This window comes from Sturnus vulgaris, chromosome 12 (assembly GCF_052056855.1).
Source record: "Sturnus vulgaris isolate bStuVul1 chromosome 12, bStuVul1.hap1, whole genome shotgun sequence".
Classification (NCBI taxonomy): domain Eukaryota; kingdom Metazoa; phylum Chordata; class Aves; order Passeriformes; family Sturnidae; genus Sturnus; species Sturnus vulgaris.
The window spans coordinates 18,248,630-18,269,476 of NC_142254.1; the positions used below are offsets into that span (position 1 = coordinate 18,248,630).

General features: G+C 43.1%; 2 long non-coding RNA genes across 2 annotated transcripts; one reads left to right on the forward strand and one right to left on the reverse strand.

Moving 5' to 3' along the window:
• Nucleotides 1-1,861: 1,861 nt before the first annotated feature.
• LOC148222415 (uncharacterized) lies at nt 1,862-7,430 on the reverse strand. The gene is made up of 3 exons (XR_015806357.1): nt 6,988-7,430; nt 6,710-6,904; nt 1,862-3,260 (listed from the first exon to the last, which is right to left on the reverse strand). It is a non-coding gene; the product is annotated as an uncharacterized LOC148222415 (long non-coding RNA).
• Nucleotides 7,101-18,160, forward strand: LOC148222416 (uncharacterized). The gene is made up of 4 exons (XR_015806356.1): nt 7,101-7,238; nt 10,781-10,849; nt 14,542-14,638; nt 16,870-18,160. It is a non-coding gene; the product is annotated as an uncharacterized LOC148222416 (long non-coding RNA).
• The last annotated feature ends 2,687 nt before the right edge of the window (nt 18,161-20,847 follow it).

The following is a 20,847-nucleotide window of genomic DNA, read 5'->3' on the forward strand; positions in this document are numbered from 1 at the left end:
TCCAAGGAACTGGAATTCAGCCTTGGGAAATTGGGGTGGATGTTTTGGGTTTCCCTTGTAATTTGATGTCTGTAGTAAAATACAACATATCAAACAGAGAATTGCATTCTCCACCCCGGTATTTATAAAAATCAGGCAGTCTGATCACTTGTGATCCTGTGGGTGATGTGTATTTAGAATTTTACTCAGCTTCCTCTCTGCCATTTTCCTACACAGTTACTCTTTTGGTTTTTGGCTGTTCATTTCTGGGAGGAAGAAATTCTGCAGAGCTGGAAATTGCAGGGATGATTCTTCTGAAGATGATGAGAACAAAAGTGCACACACCTCACTCCTCTCCCACTTCTGCCCAACAAACTTTAAATTTTCCCTTTAAATTTAGCATCGGTCTTGCACCATTCAGTTCACATTTTTCAAGCTGTTGTGAAATGTGCAGCCTTTCAATAATCTTTGTATTAATTTCCTCACACTGAAAATAAGCAATTACTCGCATTTTTCAAAATGTGATCCAAATTAAGAGGCTCCACTGCCTCTTCTCTTGCTGGTTATTTCAGGAGAGTTAATCTACAACGTGGGTGACCTTTTCCAAATTTGGACCCATCTGGCATTTTCAAATGGAATTGAGTATTGATCCCCACACTGTTAATTTATTGTTTAATTAAGAAATCATCGTGCTGTGATGTGGTTTGATTGCACATCCTTTTCCACATCAGCCAATTAACGTGGAGAGCCATCACAAAACTATCACTTTTTATTATTTTTGTTTAATGGAGCTTCCCAGAAATGGAGGCCTCCTCTCGTGGAGTAATGGCTTGGCATGTGCTTTAGCACAAATGACCTGCAGGAGCTGCTGTGGGAAGTAAATTCTCAGTTTTTATCGTTTGGGCAGGACCAAGGTGCTGCTTCCTGCCCTTGATGGAGTTTCTGGAATTCCTCAGTGCAGCCCAGGTCACAACACCTCCATGAAATAGAGAAGTGGTTGTTAAGGACCAGTCAGAGCTGGGTTTGCTTATTAGGGAGAAGAAACAATATTTCTGCCAGGAGGCACCACCATCAAGATTTCAAGGGTCAAGTTCCCTTCCTGTGAGTGAAAAATATTTAAAGCAGGCTTGTGATGTTGCCAAAGTATTTCTATTTCACATATCTAAACATGTGCCTAAGCAAATGTGAGTTTCATGTGTTTTCTGCAGAACATTTGGGTCTTAAAAGACACCTCTCTCAATATCTTATTGATCCTTGTGTTTTAAGGATTTTTTATTTTTAGTTGTTTGAAAAGAGTTCCTATTGGAGTGTCATCTTCTGCCTCCCCAGCCTCCTGCTTAATGTTCCATCCAAAATCTCCTGTGAATGAACACTGAAACCAGGAGTCCTGGTTGGGATACTCGAGCCAAGAACTTCTCTTACAGTCAGATCTTTGGGGTGTATTAAAGTTATCTAAAATATTCTTGCTTGACCAGGCACCCCCAGCTGTGTTCAGGGAGCAAATCTGATCATGGAAACTTAAATTATAAACTAACAACTTTAGGTCCAACATTTATTTTTTAAAAGGCTGCAAAAGCAGTACAGGGAAAGGAGTGGGATTGGTTTTTTTTTTTCTCTTCCTCCTCTTTAAAGTTTTGCCTAAAAGAATCAACATTTTTCCTATGTAACTTCTTTATTTCACAATTATGAAATCAACAGCTCCTCTGTAGATTCCATTTCTTTTTCATTAGTCAGTTCTGAGGCAAAAAATGAATAATATTTATGTATTTATCAAGTAATTTCTGACCACAATGAAAAGTTACCCATAATATTTTGATTTATTGAAAGTAGATATATTTTTAATTGCCAAATAATTTAGTAGAAATAATATGAGCACATCGGGCACGAAAGCATCCAGAAATAAATCACAGTGGTGTTAAATTTAATTTGGTCTGAACTTCAAACAGAAATCATTATCAGATAACTTCAGCTTAGTTATTCAAGTCATCCTTGCAGTTCCAAGTCCACTCTAAAATAAATAGCCTGTCAAAACAACACATTGTTAACAGCTTCAAGGAATTACAGGACCAGAAGCTCCAAAATTATGGCACTTTTGAATGAGGAACAAACTACAAAAGTTCAAGGAATATTATCGGAAAACCTGGTGAAGAAATGAAACCTTGGTGCTGTTTTTTGCAGATAAAGGTTTGTGCAAAATTAAGACACTTTGAATTCAACCAATGAGAATCCAATGAAAGCAAATTATATCTGATTTTCTGAGAAGAGCCTGCAGTTTGGTGTCATTTAATATCTTGACTGTAAGTGCGAATAAAAGAGGAAGGGAATCTGAAATAATCCCTCTCAATTGTATTTCTCGAGGAGTTTCAACTCTTGGAAGAAAGAAAACAACAAATTTTACTCCTGATTGTGATAATGTTCTTTCCTCAGAATGTAAGTCCCTCAGTGATGCAGAACTGTGACAAAAACGCACATGGAAAGGATTTAAAACCTGCTGGTAAACCAAAATTATGATCTAAAGCCCACTGAAATGGAAAAATGGGATTCTTCCTATCGACATCCCTGGCTTTTAGATCAAGCCCTTGATTTATTACCAGCAAAAGGATCTTAAAATTTCAGATGCAGTGTCAAAAGCAGGTTTCCTTTTAATACCCCATAAAGCATGGAGGGTTAGAAAGCTGCAGAATGACCAGGTAAAGTAGAAAAGCAAATGCTTTTTTAGCAGGTCAGAGGAAGGTCACTTGTTTTACAGTTAAGAAATAAGCCCTCAATTGAGAGTGACAGCAAGACTTTTACTCCTCCAGCCCACGGAAAGTGATGGGTGCCAGGGCAAAGAGCATTCCAGAGGGCTTTCACCACTCCCAGGGCTGTGACATCCATTGAAGCCAGGGGACAAGCTGGACAGGTGAGAAACACTGAGAAGAGCTGGGATTTAGGGAGGTAGAAATCTTTAGCAGCAGTGAGGGATGTGCCTGGGATGCCCAGGGGTGGTTGCCAGGATTTTTGGCAGGTGCTGGGAGGAGGCTGCAGGTTCCCCGATTCCCCCTGCACACAGGGAAGAGTCCCCAGGTGAAAACAGCTCCTGGTTTCCTTCTGCAAATCTTCTCCACACAAGTTCCTGCTCCCTGGGAGCTCTTTAGGGCTGCTTTGAGCTGGGTTAATTGGAATTTCTGGTGTTAGTTTGCTCTGTGGTGGTGCTGAGCCTCTTTTCCCACTCTCCACATCCCTGTCACTGTCCCCTTGATCCACACGAGCAGCGCCATGGATGAGGGAGTTTGGTTCCTCTGCTCACATGGGAAAACCCAGCAACAACATAAATGTCATCCCATTATTCCATCCCATTATTCCACCCCTGAATGCTCCAATTTATTGTTGTCTGAGATCTGCTCTGGCAGGAGATGAGCCTGGGCCCCCAGTCCTGCCTGTTTTACACACAGCACCACATGACATCGTTAAAGTGGGCATCTAAATAGAGCAGATCAGCATAATTAATTCAGCATAAAGAGCTGCACAATCATGCCAGGTACTGAGATAGGATTGTAAACATTGCTGGGTTTACTGCACGTGGACCTGAGTGATGCAGATGTACCACAGGGTGAATTTAAAAAGCACTGGGATCATAAAAACTCACTTTTCATAACCATCTGATTATGATTAATTGTACCAATACAACTTATTAATTAAACTTGGGAAGCAGCATAATGGGAACTAGCATTCTCAATTCACTTGAATGAGTTTCAGCATTTATTCTGCAGCTCTTTTAATGAGATGCTGAAATCATCTGCGTATCAATCTATTCATTACCAAATGAGACAAATGCAACAATCCTAAGTATTCATGAAAATATCTTCATTAGAAAAATCATATCATTAACCTGGAGTGTTCTCTAAATGAAGCACCTCAAATGTTACATATTTTCTTTCATAATTGCAATTTGAGAATATTAGTTTCTCATTCTCCCTGATTATATTTCAAGTAAAAATAGCATTCAGCATGATTTGAAATCTTTTGCACAAAAGAATAAACTTCAGGGAAATACAGGCAACGTGGGCTTTGTTCCCGGGTGGTTTTGCTTTATTTTCTGTTAATGTCCATTATCAAAGACTGTATTTTAGCAAGAATTGATGTGGTTGTGGGTGCCATTTTTGTGCTGAAGTCTCTCTGCAGCTCTGCTCATGCCACTTCCACTGAAAGGTTTATTAGTCCATGATATTTTGCCTTCCCCTCATCTCCAAACACTTCAGTTAAAATGTACAAATTATCTCCATCCTGAAACTTGCCAAGAAACGCCAAGCACTGACTCAAAGTCTGTGTCAGCTTTTGAGAGCCTTGCATTTGAGGAAACATCCTTTGTTCTGGTTGGAAACTTTGGATGTTTCACACTGAAGGGGAGCTGCAAATTTACCTGGAGTAGCGAATTTTGCCCAGCACGTCCTCGCCTCTCCTTTCCTCTCCAGCCAGCAGTGACACCACACAAGAGTTCTTGCTGTGAAGCATTTCTGGGGCTTTGAGAAGCAATCCTCACCAGCTGGAATATCCATGGGTTGTCTGGTGATAAGGAATTTTCCAGAAATACTCGTAGGGACCCTAAAATTGCTGCATGGTCTGGTTTCCTCTTCTTCAAGCACGTTCTGCCTCTCTGGGGTGTGTGCACTTCTCCTCCTGCTCTTGTTTTCCTTCTGACATGGCACAGGCTCCTCTGGGTTCCCTCAGGACCTGATCCTGAGTTTTCAGAGACATCAGAGCCCATGGAACAGCCAGATATGGATGGACTGGGCTTGTCTTAAATATGCCCCCTTTTTTTTTTTTTTCCTTAAGGAAATGAAGGGATCAAGTGGCAAAGATGTGCAGGGATCTGTCCAGTTCATATCATTAAAATGGTTAAATGGTTCATTATCATTAAAATTTGCATTCTTGACTCATTTTGAGGGCGATGGGATAACCCTGGGGGGGGAAAAAGGGAACTAAAAGAGACCCCACACAAAAACAGGGGGGGAAAAATCCCCAAGAAGATATCTTCATTATCTACTGCAAGCAGGTGCCAGCACTCCAAGGACACCTGCTCCAAGAAAAGATGACGTGAGCAGTACATGTATCCTGTTTATTTTTACCTGGAGATGAGAGGATAAAAGGGAAAATGGGGAAACATGACAGGCACAGTGTACAAAACCTGACAGCTTGTAAGGAGTCTGACAGAGAAGCAGCACCACTGATGTTCCTGGGAGCTTCCTTCCTCACAGGCTGGGTGTGGATTTGTCTGGCAGGATTTGTAGGAATGCAGAACCACTTTATCTCATTTGAAGATCTCTGAATATTTTGCAAGCACTCTGCCTTTTCCCGCCCCTATTAATACAGAGGGATTTCCCTGACTCTTAATTAAGTGTTAGGTTATGAGTATGCTTGGATATTAATAGTATGCTTGTCTCTAGAAGACTGCAGAATTTTAAAAATAAGAATAGAGTTTTAAGCATCAACCCCTGTTTATTTTTAAGGGTGGAGGACACAAGGAGTTAATAGAAGGAGAATTTGCATTTCCTAGAGGGAGCTGTGAACATGACTTCAAAGGAGTCTGTGCCCAGCTGTAACAAGTGCCTGAATATTTCTACTGTACCTGCTGGATGATTGTGATCTCTGTTTAAACAAAAGATTTCTTCTTTTTGATCCCTCTATTTATCCTCCTTTCAGTGAAGGATTTTCAGCTCATTTAATTAGAAGCTGCTCTCTAAGAAATTATTGGGACACCATGGCTTAACATCCTAACTTGGAGCAATGATAACGAACTCCCTCAAGGAAATTGATTGAAAGGCACTTCTTGAAATACAAGTTACCATCAGTCATTATCATCAACAGGTGAAATTCTCATGTTCTGGTGTCATTTTTTTAATCTAATACAACAGGTTATCTCTTTCAATTTGGTTTAGTAAGGAAACAAGATTTATGAATTCACTGCCTCTTTGTTCCTCCAACAACTTTGGATTCTATTTGCTATTTTCAGTGGAACTTGATAAAGATATAGTGGCATCAAAGAGGTTTTCTGTTAACACTTCTGCAAAAGGAGGCAGCTGGGCAGGGAGAAGAAAACCAGCCTGGTCTGGTGGGAATTGTCCCTGCCCATGGCAGAAATTGGAGATGATTTTTAAGGTCCCTTCCCACCCAAACCATCCTGGGATTGATTCTGTGTTGTCTTTTGTTATCAGACACCAGCAAATCTGCACAAGGCAGTGCAGGTGACTGAGATTTATGAAGGCTCATGAAGGAACAGTTCCTGTAGATGACAAGATAAAGAGCATTTTTATGCAGAAATGACATGTTTTTACTACTATTTCCTCTATAGAGGAATCCTACACTATCTTGCCAAATTGGTGTCTGCTATTGCTCTGTGTGTTGAACTTATCTCTGAAATATTCCAATTTCCTCACTTTGGTCATTTCTGCCTTTCCCTGAATTTGAAACCGTCCTTTGTGGAACTCCTACATGAAGTCAGGGGAAATTTGCTTCTGATTTTGGTGGGAAAAGAGACCTGAGGACAGTGAGAATTTAGAGAATTCTAATTTTGTCATGCATCAGGGCTGTCTGGAGCTCAGCCCACCAAGGGAATGTAGAAAGACAAGGCAAGAGATGACTGAAAAGCAAATCCTGTTCAGGTACTGCAGCTCCATAGGAAGCAAGATTTAAGTCTGAATGTTCTACCAGACAATTAAATCCAAACCTGGTGAAATCCAAATGTACTTACAGAAGGTTACTGATCATCCTGATACAAAGTTTTTGTGGAAACTGCAGAAGGTGAAGACTTCCTGGGAAAATTCCTGTTTAAAGATCTGAAATCCTTGGGGATGTTGGCATCTCAAAACCCTGAGTCCTTCAGCTTTACAGGGTGTCAGCTTTCCAAGCTGAGAAATCCAGAAGCAATTCAGCAGCTTATTTCAACCTGAGGAAGGGAGGAAAAAAAAATAAAGTTTCACAGGTGCCATTCACTTTTGTGGGGTAGATCAGCTGCTTCCCAAAAACAACCTGAGAGCAACCCAGTCATCACTTTCCCTTCCTGCCCAGGGGCTGGGAGTCTGTTCCAGTACAATCCCCAGGCACAGACCACACTGCCTTGTTTTATCCTCTCCATGGAGCACACAGAGCTTTGTTGTCTCGCTGCCTCTGAAGGGATTTCTCTGCTGGTCACAAAGAAATGACTTTGCAAGCAGTGGTTTTATCTCCACCCCGCTGCCTCTCGTTTTCTTTGGCTCCAGGATTTCTCCTGCATTGATTCTGTAAGTTTTTTCCTTCCATGCTCTGCTGGCTTGGACACTTTCCCCACTCCAAATACTGAGCCTGAAAAAAAAAAAAAAAAAAGAAAAAGAAAGAAAAAGCTGCAAGCCACTGATTTGACATTGTGAAATTTGTTGTGTTTAATGGGTTTTCTGCAGCAGGGAGTTGTTGAAGCCTTTCTGTCTCTTGGTTTTCCTACAACATCATGGAATTCAAATCTGGAGCTACATTTTCAATCAGAGAGAAGCTTTTTATTTTCAGGGCTATAGATGGAGCATTCTGAGTAGCCTTAATCACATACATAAAGGTTTTTAGTATTTCTATTGTGTGATATTTTATGTGTCAACCACTGTAGCCAGAGCCATTTCTGAGATTCGGGATGGATCTCATCGCAGAGCTGAGATGAGAAATTTACATCTTTATGGAAGATGTAAAGGGACCTGGAATATAAGAAAATGGGGCATTTTATTAAATGATGCATTAATGAGGCTTTCTATTTCCAGCATAGCACCTGTTTATACTGCCAGCACTGGAGTCCATGGGTGTAACGTTCTCATATTGAATATATGGCTTGTTCCTGCTCTTGTTACAGCCTGATTATTCTGGTGTAAATGCACCACTGCAGGTAGATTCTTTTTTATTGTAGAACAGCCATCTGTGTTTTTAAAGTCTTGATGAGGCTCTGAAAAGCCAAGCAGCATCAACTGCTTACAATAGCCCAATTTTGATAACTTTAGAATCAGAGCATTCAGAAATAATCTCCAGCAATAAGTGAAACTAGATTGTGTGGTGCGATGGGAGCCTTGTGTGCTGATTGGCTCTGTGTGCTCTCCTCAAGCATCTTTTTTCCCTCTGCTTGCCAAATTTAGGTATTAGATAAAAGATTTTAAAATGGTGCCCTAGGCTCCACTTTGGTGGTCTTAATTATTTACTGCCTCCTTGTGCACAGCCTTCCCCACTTAAGTAATTGCACTAACAAATTACAGTATTAAAGTGTCTGTCTAAACAATTTGTAGGTGCAGCCTGATATTTAGATGCTTAAAGTGCTGCTCTGAAATCCACAGTTTATTGTGCATGTGAAATTACACTTGAAAAAGAGGAGTGTTCCTGAAAAATAAGGGTCATTTGTGCGAGTGTATCCTGTGGTTGGAACCGGGGTAATTTGCATAATTATAGAAAAGTGCTGTGCTGGATCCCAGGGTGACTTCATTGGGGTCTGTGATACCTGTCAGGTGGAATAAGATGCATTATAGCCTTTGCCTCTTAAAAAATACACCTGTAAGTGATGCCTTGTCTTGATCCTGCCTCTTTCCTGGGATTCAGCGTTGGCTGCACATTAATTTTACACTGGGCACTGCTATTTCCTCTTATTACTTTCACTTCTGGGAAGCACTTGAGGTTCTAAGCCAGCTGAGGGAAATGAAGGGCCTTGCCCAGGGTGACATGCACAGTCAGTGACAAACTCAGAAAAGGAACATGGATTTTTATTTTACCTCAATTACTCCTTTGGAAAATTGGGTCTTTATCCTGTGTCCACGTCCAGGATCATGTTCAGCACTGCAGGAAGGTGTGAAATCTTTGCTGGGTGCTCTGAAAGAGGAGAATGGAATCCTTCATTTGTCCTCAGATGTCTTCTTCCAGCTGGTCTGGCAAGTGGAAGAGTCCAGAAAGTGATGGTTCCATGGCCAGGCAGTGCCCCCTGTATCTCTGGGGGCAGTGGGGATGGGTGGCTCAGACCCCATGCCCAAAATCATCCCAGCAGAGCAGATAAATTAACTCTCACCCTGAAGACACAACCCAGGTCTTCCCTCTTTGCAAAAAAGAGGTGAAAAAAAGCTCCCAGTAAATTAATCAAGCCAGCATTTAGGGCAGAATTCAGCTCCACGGAGCTTCCAGATATCTCAGTTTCATCACAAATGCTGGGAATGCTTAGAAACCTCCTTGGAGGGAGAAGCAGAGCCCTGGGTGCCTCTCCTGTCTTAAAGGCAGGTAAGACTCAGTGCAGGCTCATGCAGTGACACCAGGACAGAGCTGGGGTGTCCTGCATTCCTGCTGGAGGATGTGCTCCTTCTGGGATGCCCTGCACTCCTCCTGGAGGATGTTCCTTCTGTTCAAGAGCCCTTGGCAGGTGGGATATAAAGGCTGAAATGGGGACACCTTCCTGCCCATGCTGAAAACAGACCTGGCTGAAAGTCCTCGACAGCAGAGACCTCAGCACACTAAAAACAAGCACAAATACAGCATGAAGTAGTGAGGACTGGTATTTTGGGGAAGAGGGGGGATAACTGTAGCAGAAATTGTGGAGATTTATCTTTAAATTGAAGTATCTTGATAGAGATCTGTGAGTAAGTGAGGGGATAGTACAGAAAAGGAGTGAAAATCCAGCAAGAGCTGTTTTTTCATCTGATTTGGTATTCTCAACAGTGGCAGATGATGTTTGAAAGCATTTGCATTGCATCTGTCCTTAATGTTCACAATGAGATAACAGAAGCAGAGGGATCTGATCAAAGCACAGCCCTGTGCCTCCCATTCTGAAAGCAGCAAAATATTCCAGGGGAAAAAAAAAAAAAAAAAGAGAAAGCTCAGGCAGGTGTATAGAAGCAAATTCACAGCAGATATGTGATGGCTGGGAGGAGATAGTGCAGAGGAAAGAGGTGCAAATGGAAACTCTGGGTTTGAGCTTTCTGGTCAGGCTGGATGCAGACACTCTCTTTCCACTTAGTTAAGTACAACAGGGAAAGTGTTTGTCCATCTCTTGCAGGTGAGAGATGCCTGTAAACAAATCAGTGAGGGGAAAAGAAGAGAGGGCATGTTCCTGCATTTAGAGTGGGATATCACCAGTGCAGGCTGTGTGTGTTTACAGCCCTTTAGGGAAGCAAATTGACAGGCAGGTGATAGTGATCTGTGACTCCTTCTCCCAGCAAGCCCATCTTGTGCTTCTGTACCACTTCTCCAAGGATTTCTGGGATAAAGAAATGGAGGAAAGACCAGCTCAGTTATAAATTAATATCTTAAGAGTCGAAACTATATTGAGATTTTTAATACAGATGGGGGGGTTTCGTGCTGGATATTTCCTATATGGTCTTTCTCTCTCTGGATAAATACCAAATTACCCAATAAAGTTCAAAGATGTAGTAGTTTGGTGTTTCAGCATCAAGAGCTTGGTGACAGATTTAATTTGTTTCACAACACCTTGGATAAAAGACAAAATTCAAAGAATAATTTAAATCTAGTGAAACCAAAACTCATGAATGAGACAAGTGGTTGTGTTGAGAGCAAAAACTTGCTTTGTCTGTGGAAGGGACTCCTGCTTTCTGAGCTTGTCAGTGCTGTAGGAGCTGCAGAGAAAGAAGATGACACCACCCCAGGCACTTAAATGTTGTCTTTCCAGGCTATTGAAGCTGAGAGAGATTAGACTGATCTCAAGAATAAAGCACTGCATGGAGAGCCAAGGGGCATCACTTCATTTCCCAGCCCTGATACAGTTTTGTCCAACTGTCTCAGGCAAATCACTTAATGTCTGTGTTTATTTTCCCCTCTGCAGATTTGCAGGAGTGCTTTTCTACCTTCTTGTGGTGGTGGTTTGATTTCTGGAGATCTTACCAGGAGCAGGGTAAAGTATACAATATAGAAAATTTATTTTAATAAATGTCACTTCATCAATAAGGTCCATGAGGAAATAGCATGGCCTCAGGAGATTTTTGATGGAAGAACTGTGCTCTATTCCTCAGAACTTTTAGAATAATGTTGACAAGTCTGAAACTGAAAGGTGCAACTTAACTGAAATCAAGGGAGCTCTCCCAAGAACTGATTTATTCAAATTGTTTGAAAAATGAGATACTTGTGGAGTGGTGACTGAGAGATTAGGAAATATTGTGAAAATCAGACCTGAGGCACGCAGCACAGGACTCCTGAAATGATATTTCATCTGACTGAGAGTGGAGGTGAGACCTTCACCTAATTACCCAGGGGGGAAAGCCTGAGCCCGGCTGGAAGCGATGGGAGCTGGAGTTGAAAGGATCCCTGCCCTGAGGGTGCTGTGGCATTGTCCTGTGGTGAAAAATTGAAAACGCTGCACAACATCTGCTTTCCTTTGCTTTGCTTTGTCCGAAGATTCCCAAATCTAAAAATACTTCATCTGGGAGGGGGCAGGGGAAACGACCAATGTTTCCAAACATTCTGCTTCTGCCTGAAATGCCAAAAACATTTCTTTTGGAATGCTGCCAGCGTGGCTCCTGTCCCTCCCATGGCCCGTGTGCGTCTCCAAACAGGGAGCGTTTGCTGCAGGTGAAATTCCCTTTGGCACAGCCACGTCCCAGGCAGGTTTAACAAGGCTTCAGGAACCCGGGGGACTGCAGAGCTCACTGCTGTGACAGCAATTTATGAGCTGTGAATAGAACACTGTGCTGATTCTATTGATTCTGAAAGCTCCCACCAAGGCTGCCGCTCATTGACATTCTTGTTGGCAGCGTGTCACGGGAGCTCCATCCACGTTAGAAGTGAGATGTATTAATGCCACGCTTGTCACAGGTGTCTGCACTCCCACCCAGACACTGCAGGCTCCAGTGGGGTCATCACCAAGCTGCTCTGGGTCCTGGGCGTTTGGGGATTTCCTTGAGTTGGGTTTTACTGTAATCTGCATGGAATCATCTGAAATATTCTCTTTCTTACCTGGAAGAGCAGTCACAGCATCCCACCAGCCCATTTCCCCAAGCTCACACCTGTGAGGGCTCCAGGATTGTTCCCAGAAGGAAATGGGGACAGCACATTTGTTTTGGGGTCAGCTGCAGTACCTGTGGTGACACCTGGAGAGGCTGACCTGGAACAGGGGGTGGGCAGGGTTAAAGGAATAAATTGGGGATTTATTAAAAGGCCTTCAAAGGATTCACCTTGGGCAGTACAAGAGTCCAGCTATGACTCCACCCAAGATGGGCTCAGGGTCACACATTTTCACACTTTTATAAGTTTTGGCTCATTGACATATTGGGTTAATTGTCCAATTCCAGCTCCAGGTTCTGCAGTCCCATGCTCCCAGATTCTCTCCTCCAGTCGCTGCTGTTTGCACTTTTTGGGGCTGAAGCTGCAGCTGTCCTTGGTTGTGGGGCTGGAAAAGGATTGTTTTGTCTGACTAAACTGTGAAGAGAACTTGCTGACACTTGATATGGAGTTCAGAGTCACACACCAATGCAGTGCAGAGTCTATAAAATATCAAAAAGCTGAAACTTGAGGCCTCAGTGGCAGCACAGGGGTGGCACTGCCTGGCTTGGAAAGTAGGGCAGGGCTCTGGCTGCTGTGCTGCCCACAGCCCACCCCAAACTGCCAGCAAAGGCAGGAAATTTAATGAATTCCAAAGTCTTTTTGAAAACCTTGTGGGGCTGGAACTCTCCCTCATCTCCCTGCAATAAGGAAAGTCTTTAACTTTTTTAATTGCTTCCATTTTTTTTCTCCTTGATGGTGACATTTCTTCCCCAAGTGGCTCCAATGGTGGCTCATTTATCATTTTTTTCCCTTTCCCAAGCCCATGTGACTTTGTTTTCCTTAATTTTATTTAATTGATTATAACTAATTGACTCTCACTTCAGGGACTAGAGGTTTCTGAGCCTGATCTTAATTTATTTTTGGTGAAGTCTTTTTCTTCCAGTCTAGGCCTGAGCTATAAGGTTATACTTTTAATAAAAAAAAAATAATTACTGAATGGAGAGATGCCTTACCACAAACTGAGTCTGTGGCCTTGGAAGGCACTGGAAACTTACCTTAATATCCATTAACTCTTCTGTCTGCTTTTAATTTCACCATGCCTTGGATGCAAGCACAGCCTGGTCTCCTGTGAATCAGGCTTTTAGATTTTATCTACATAAACATTTCTTTCCTTTCCTTTCCATTCTGGAGCATGCATATGTTGTTTGAAATCTAGGAACAAGGCACAGTGGCTTAATCCAAGGCTTCATCTCCACAGCACAATAGAAGCTTTGCTCTTTTAAAAGGGAAGGAAAACAGATTTCCTTGGCAGGGAAAATAATTTCAGTTCAATCTCTGGCATGTGGGTAATTATATTTATTTTCTTATGCAAAATACTTGGAGATCCTCGAGAGAAAATGGTGTTTATTCAAGAGATCCATTTTAAAAACACTGGGTTTTCTGCATTTTGATGATACCAGAGCATCCCAGGACAATTTCGTGGTGACAGGAAATTTCTGGAAGTGCTCTTCATATTTGACCACTTCTCCTCCCCACACAAGCTCTGCCACATTTTCTGCTCTGGGTTTTAGAGGACTCCAAGTCATCCCTTGATTCTGAACAGATTTTGATGGAGCTGCCAGCAAAGCTATTTATTATTTTTGCTATTTTGTGGTTTGTGTGTGCATGAACCCAAAGGGGTGAGGGGCATTTCTCAGTGGCACAGCCCCATTTCCATCCTGTGCCTCCTGTGCCTCCCTCTCTGCTGCTGCTGATCATCACAGCATCCTCTGCAGATTAGGAACAAACTGTGAAGGAGTCCTTGCTACACCGTGAAAGCCAAGGGAATCTTAATTTTATTTTATTTTATTTTATATTATTTTATTTTGGTCCAAACGCTGTGCTTTGCCCGAGAGCACCATCTTCTGGCTCTCCATTTCTGGGAGCTGAGCTGAATTCTGCTGCCAGGGGAAGGGAAAGCTGGCAAAGCTGTGCCTGGTGGGACATTCGCTGTCATTTCCTGTTTAAAAAGCTCTCTCTGAACCATTTTCACTTGCTTTGGCACAGCCTCCTGACCTGTTCCTTGATGGCAGAGCTGGAGAGGGGTTTCAGAATTCCTTGTAAATCCTGGCTGACTTTGGACACTCCTCTGCATGCTCCTGCTATTCTTGATATCCTTGCAGTGAATTCCCACTTCTGGGATCCTATGTGATTGCTCTGGCTTAATTTTATTCCTCAGAGCTGCTTTCTGACCACTAAAATCAGTGTATCTTGGCCAGAAACACTTTGAACACCTCAAGAAGAAATTCTCTTAAGAGCTCATTTTGATCCCATATAAGATTATATCATTGATGTAGGATTTGGGAGAGATTTTTGGATGGAATTGATATTGGTTCAGGTCAAGAGAAATATTATTTAAAAGCCTGTCTTTAAAAATTGAAGCATTATGTCCAGAAGATTCTCTTTTGAATGAATGCCTCTGTCACAGCAAAATCAGGTGGGGACATTAAATGTGAAGAGGACCCAATTAACAATCAGGCCAGGATTAAACTTAAATTCATTTCAGCTCATAGATGCACTCTTTTCACAGGCAACAATTTAAACTTTTTTTCTATTTTTCCATTACAGTGTGAAGGATAAAGCCAGAACTGGAATGAAGTTCATCACAAAACTCCTATCACTTGTTTGGTGTCTTGGACAGAAGAGGAACAGGGACCTATCAAATGTATCCCAGCCATGTGTTCTAAGTAAAAAAATCCCAACCAACCCCTGCAGTGAAATGTGTGGGATGGAGAAGCTTTGCACTGTTTGCCATTTCATGAGTCATTGAAACCAGGGGAGATTTCCCTTCCTGGGAGAAGCTTTGGGATTGCAAGGGTGGTTAAGCACAGAAGAGATTTCCCTGGGGATGGTGAAGTTTTTCCCTTTAGAGGCTTTCAGAACAGATTAGAGAAAGTCTGCCAAGGGTGGTTTGTGTGGCTGAGGCTGCCTGGGGCAGGGGGATGGACTGAGGGACCCCTGGCAGCTCTGTTTGGATGAGGAATCCTCAGAGGGAGCTCTCACACTTGGTGCTGCTCTGCTCTGGGCCAGGAGGTGAGCACAGGGCTGTTCTGCACGGCCAGCTGAGCATCACCCATGGATTTCACCCCCAGTGCCTGCACTGCACAGTGGGGAGCTGCTTCTCTACAGCCTGGAGGAGCCTGAGCTCCCAAAAATGATCTCTGGCATCACTGCATGGTGCTGAGCTCTGCCAGAGCCAGGACGATGCCCATGCTTCAGGTTTGGGGTAGATTCAGCTAAACCCAGCTACAAAACCTTCCTTCTGTGTCCAAACATCACTCAGCTCATATTCATGTCAGTGAAATCTCTATCCATGCCAGTGAAATCTTCATTTATGCCAGTGAAATCTTTATTCATCTCATGTTCCTGTTTCACGTTTGGGGTAGATTCAGCTAAACCCAGCTACAAAACCTTCCTTCTGTGTCCAAACATCACTCAGCTCATATTCATGTCAGTGAAATCTCTATTCATGGCAGTGAAATCTTTATTCACCCCGTGTTCCTGTTCCCAACACAGACACTGCACGTTGTCCTAGCAAGGCTAAATAAATCTGAGTTTCCCAGGGCATCTTCTTAGGTAAAACTGGAGAATTTAGCGTGGCAGGCCCTTGGGGTGGCTTTTTGGAAGACTTTGGGCATTGTTACAAGCACATATCGTCATATGGGAAGAGATAAAATGGAGAATTCCTTTTGGAAACACTTGGAGACCTCCAGTGCTGCAGTTATCACTCCCTATCTCCCTGACTGACACAGCTGCAGAGACAGAATTACAAGATCTTATCACATGAATCTCATTAGAAAATGCCCAGAGAAGTCTTTTCAAAGAGATTTTTTTCAAAGCTTTCATCTCCCTTCTCCTAAAAATGCATCCACCATGTTTCTGAAGAAAGTCAATGAGAACGTAATGCATCCATCCTTTTTTTTTTCTCTTTTTTTTTTGGTAGTTTCCCTTGATAAACCAATATTTCGCTACCATGAGCCTGGAAGAATAGTGCTCAAGTTAAACATGGAAAACATCGTTCAGCAGGACTTGCTCTGGGTCTTACACACTGTAAATGAGGTCCTATGTTCAAAAGGGATCGAGATGCTGAGGTTTGAGATAGGATTTGCATTGTGCTCTTGACAGGCAGTATTTATGCCTCTGTAAAAAAGTTCCTTGCAGATTAAAGTTACAGCAAGGGCTACAACCAGCCTCTGGGTCTATTTTCAAGCTGCATAATGTGCTGCTCGATATCCTTTGATTATAGCAGAGATTTGGATTTGATTTGAAGAACATGTCCGTGTGTCAATGTGCTGCACGAGTTGCAAATCCATTATTTACAGCAGACACAGGGATTTTCTTCATTGCTTTTAAAGCCAATCCAGTCTGGTCCCTGTGCTGCAGCTCAGTGTGACACCATCTGGCAGCTCTGTGCTGATCCCAGACCTGGGAGAAAGCCACGAGCAGAAGTTTAAAATTGTGATGTTTTGGTTTATTTTAGCAAATATCCTTTTGAGACATTGAAGCTGCAGGATAAATTGTCCTGCAGAACCTCCTAATATGCCTCTGCTCACTCATCCCCTACTCAAAATTACATGTAAATGTGAAAAAAGGAGGTGATTCCAACTGGCAACATTTGGGTGTGAAGGGTGAGCATCCACCAGCAGGATCTGGGCTGAGATCACTGGAACAGCAGCACCTCAGTTTCATAATGGTTGAAATAGATTTCAGTTTAAAGAGACAGGAGTGACTGCTACTGAAATTCATATTTGGATCCTGAACATCCCAGAAGCCCTAGAGATATTTGGAAATAGATTTATCCTACACCAGACCCCTGAAGTGTGTGAACAGTGAGATTATTTTAACCCCTTTTGTTTCGTCATCTTGAAATATCTTTCCCTATTCATTTTTCTTCAGGGTGCCAAGGATTTGGAGAGATATGGAGTTACTGCTAAAAGAGAGGAACAGCAAGGATCTCATCTGGATGTCACACGGCCTGGGGGCCTCAGGAAATGAAGTTTTGACAGGGAGCAGTTTGTCTGTCTTTGAGGAGCTGTCCCTGGAGGCAGCATGAAGGACCATGGGTGACCTCTGTCCTCACAGATCTGCTGCTTCTCTCCAGATTATTTCTAACCGTGCAATTGTATGGCAAAAGGACTTGTGTTTCTCTTGATGAGAATGTTTACAAGACCAGCATTTGTGATGCTTTTAAAACTGAGATTATTTAGTCTTCTAATTTTAGAGCTGTTCCCTTCTCTCTTCCTTGCAAACCTGGTGTTAGCAATTGTAAATTGGCTCCAGCTTCAACACAGAATTTAAAACAGTATGAAACTGATTTTTTAAAATAAGGAATTATCCTTTTCCTCTATGTTGCCTTTCATGCAGACATATTCTGCACTGTGGGCAGTCAGCACATCACAGATTAAAGCTCCCCACAAGGTCCCAGCTTCCACCTGAAGGAAATTTGGGAAAATAGAAAAAAGGTCTCATGAAGTAAAGGTTTCAATCAGCAGACTCATAAAACAGGCAAGTGTTTGTGTGACTGATACCCTGCACTGGGTTTGGGTTTTGAGTGGAGAGCTGTGGCCATCAATAAAAGCTAACAGTGCAGCTCTGGGCTGTGTCTGGGTGAGCAGGGAGGGGAGCTCGTGTGTGGAAGCTGCTGCTGCCAGGATTCACCTGCTCCAGTGTCTGCAGGAGCTGGGGACTCGGGCACAGAGGTTAGAGAATGTCAGACCTCGGCTCTGTGTTTGTCCTTCGGCCAAAACACATTTCGTGCTGGGGAAAGCTCTCAGCTCCCAGTGCTGGAGAAATGTGTCTTCTGTAGTACAGCTGCTCTGGGAGATTCCTCTTCCTCTTGTTTTCTCACCAGTCTCTCTCAGATCTTGTTTTTAATGAGGTTTCTTGCTCCGGAGAGTTACCACAGAAGGCCATTGGTCTGAACCTCTTCACTCCAGAAGAGCCATGAATAATTCAAGCCTATTAGCATTCATCCGCCTCCCACTGAGGCTGTTGCCCAAACGAACTTACTCCTTTTAACTACTTATTCCTTCCTAACTACATTTCCCCCCATCTTCTTTTTCTGTTTTACATTCTACCTCCCCCTCTTATTGAAAACAACACCTGTCTGTCCCACCTGCCTCTTCCCTGGGATCTCTCAAAGTTTTGGAGGACGCAGCCTCCTTTTTATCCTGATTTCCCGGCCGCATTTCCCTCTCTCTTTCCCCATGGGCTGAGGTACTTGAGAGGCACAGACTTCCCGGAACGCCTGATACCTGAAATTCCCCTCTAATGTATAACCCTCCCTTTTAATTTCTAATTCTTACAGAATTCATAGTTTCATCTTTCGATATCCAGTTTCATTTATCAGCAGCCCTACAGTTTGTTTGTAAAGGCAAATATCTTTTCCATTCATCAATCAGTGGAATCCATCCCATTGTTTCTTTTATCTCTCAGTGCTAGCCTTATCTACGAGCAGATCCACAGCTCATTTGTAAAGACAAATTCAACATTCCTCTCAATAGCCAATTTCTGAAGAGGTCATTGTCAATTATTGCTTTGCTCTGGCATCATTCATTTCTTAGCAGTCTGCAGTGGTAAGAACATGCTAAAGCCATTTCAGAGTTTCTGGTGAGGATGTTTCCATTTCTGACCTGGGACACCTCAGTGTCAGAACCTTTGGCTCTGTTTCTTGTTTCCACCCCCTCTGTGCCCCTCACTGCACAGCAAACCTGCCTGCCCACCCTTTTTTTGCTTTTTCTCACTTTCACCTTCGTGTCTCACTGGTATTCTTTTTCCCGAAACAAACCTTGTAAAGATCCAGCAGGCAGGAGCAGCAGCTTTTGTTTGGGTGGGTCAGGGAAAGCAAAGCTTTGCCATCCCTGTGGCACAGGGCTCTCCTGACTCTGGCAGTGACCTCCTGAGTGACTTTATCCTGCAGGGACCCCAATTAGCAGCACTTCAGTCCAATGGGATTTGCTCCAGGCTGCTGAATTCCTGTCATGTATCTTCTGAAAGGCCAGCCCCAGCCTGTCCTTGCTGGATTGGGTATGAATGGGCACAGGAAAGGTGAATTATTCTGTATTCTATTACTTATCCCCTTGGGCCGTGCAGTCTTCCCCTGTAAAGTTGAACTTTAAATATGATAGTTATTAAGGCTTGTCCAGGCTTGAGATTTGGCTCATATAAATTCTGACAGGAACAAATGACTCTAAATTGTGACCAAATCTTTCTTTCTCCCCATTCTCTTGCCCTTCCAGGTCTGCTGCTCAAAGAGGAAACTGAATCAGAACAGCTCAGGAAGATAAGCAGCTGCTTTAAAACAAAGTTATCCAGATCTCTTCCTAATATCAAAATTTACTGCAACGTGCCATGCTGCAGCTGAAAGCAAGATGTTTGTGACAGATACTTTTCTACTTTAAATTGGCTTTTAAAGCAGGTAGCAAGTGGAGGGGAGTGGAGCATGGCAAGCTGCACACAGAGCTCAGGGGAGAGGGAGGCATCGTGGAATTCAGTTTCCTGGGTCAAAGCTCCATCAGATAACACGAGAAAGTGTTGATGGAAAAGCAGGTGGACCAAGACAGATCAGTGAAACGTGGTAGGAAGCAGCTGGATCTGGGAATTAGGACACCAGGCATAGGGACTCTGGGAATTATTTCTGATTGTGCTATTGAAGGTGTCAGGAAAATTAATCCACAAACACCAGAGGTTTATGTCCAAAAAGGAGACAGAGGAGTCCTTTTTGCTTTATTTGAATAAAGGTAGAGGCCATGGGGCATTCCCCTGGGGTCTCTCAAATTTTTGGAGGACTCAGCCTCCTTTTTATCCTGATTTCCTTTCCCTCTCTTTCCCCATGGGCTGAGGCACTTGAGAGGCACAGACTTCCCTAAACACCTGATACCTAAGATTCCCCTCTAATGTATAACCCTCCCTTTTGATTTTTAATTCTTACAGAATTCATAGTTTTTCCTCATTGCTTCTTTCATCTTTCAATATCCAATTTCATTTATCAGCAACCCTGCAGTTTGTTTGTAAAGGCAAATATCTTTTCCATTCATCAATCAATGGAATCCTTCCCATTGTTTCTTTTATCTCTCAGTGCTGGTTTTATCCACCAGCAGACCCACAGCTTGTTTGTAAAAACAAATCCATCATTCTTCTCAAAGGGCAGATCATATTTCCCCACTTGCTCTGCCCCACCTTTTTCTTGTCCCCACTCGTGGCAATCGCCCAAGAGCAGCAACTCTGGGTACTGCAAACTGGGATTAATGTAAGGTCTGGCTCAAACTCACCTCGGAGAGCTGCAACAGCAATTGAAAACAAAGCAGGGCTGGGAGTCTGATTTTTGGGGTGGAAGGGTCACTGACAACACCCAGCCCATGCCAGCCCTTCTCCTGGCAGGAAGCAGCACTGGCCAGGCAGGCTGGTGGCCACTTTGGGCTCACAGCAGCCCCAGCCCAAGGCAAGCCCCTGCTCTGCCCCTGCCTAGGGCTGCCCTGCTAAAGGCAGCACATTAAATCAGCTCAGAGACATCTCTCATGTTAAATAGATGCAGCTTTCTTACATATTCAAGGACTGTGTTCAAGGACTGTGTGCTCAGCATCCAGCCTGCCAGGGCTCTGATCTCACTGGGGATCTGGAAGTAAGGAAATACAATTTTCCCGAGGTTGAAACAACATGTCCTCTGACTCGAGATAATGATGCCCGAGCCTGCTCTCAGTCAATGGTCCCCGTAAAAACCCTCGGTGATGCTGCAGAGGAAGAGAATAAACCCAAACTGTCCTGTGCCAAGTGATAAAACCTTTTGCATATGGTTATACTGCTATCATTTGCCCTTATAATGCCTTTCACAGAAGGATCTGGAGACATTTTCCAGACGTTAGTTAATTAATCTCC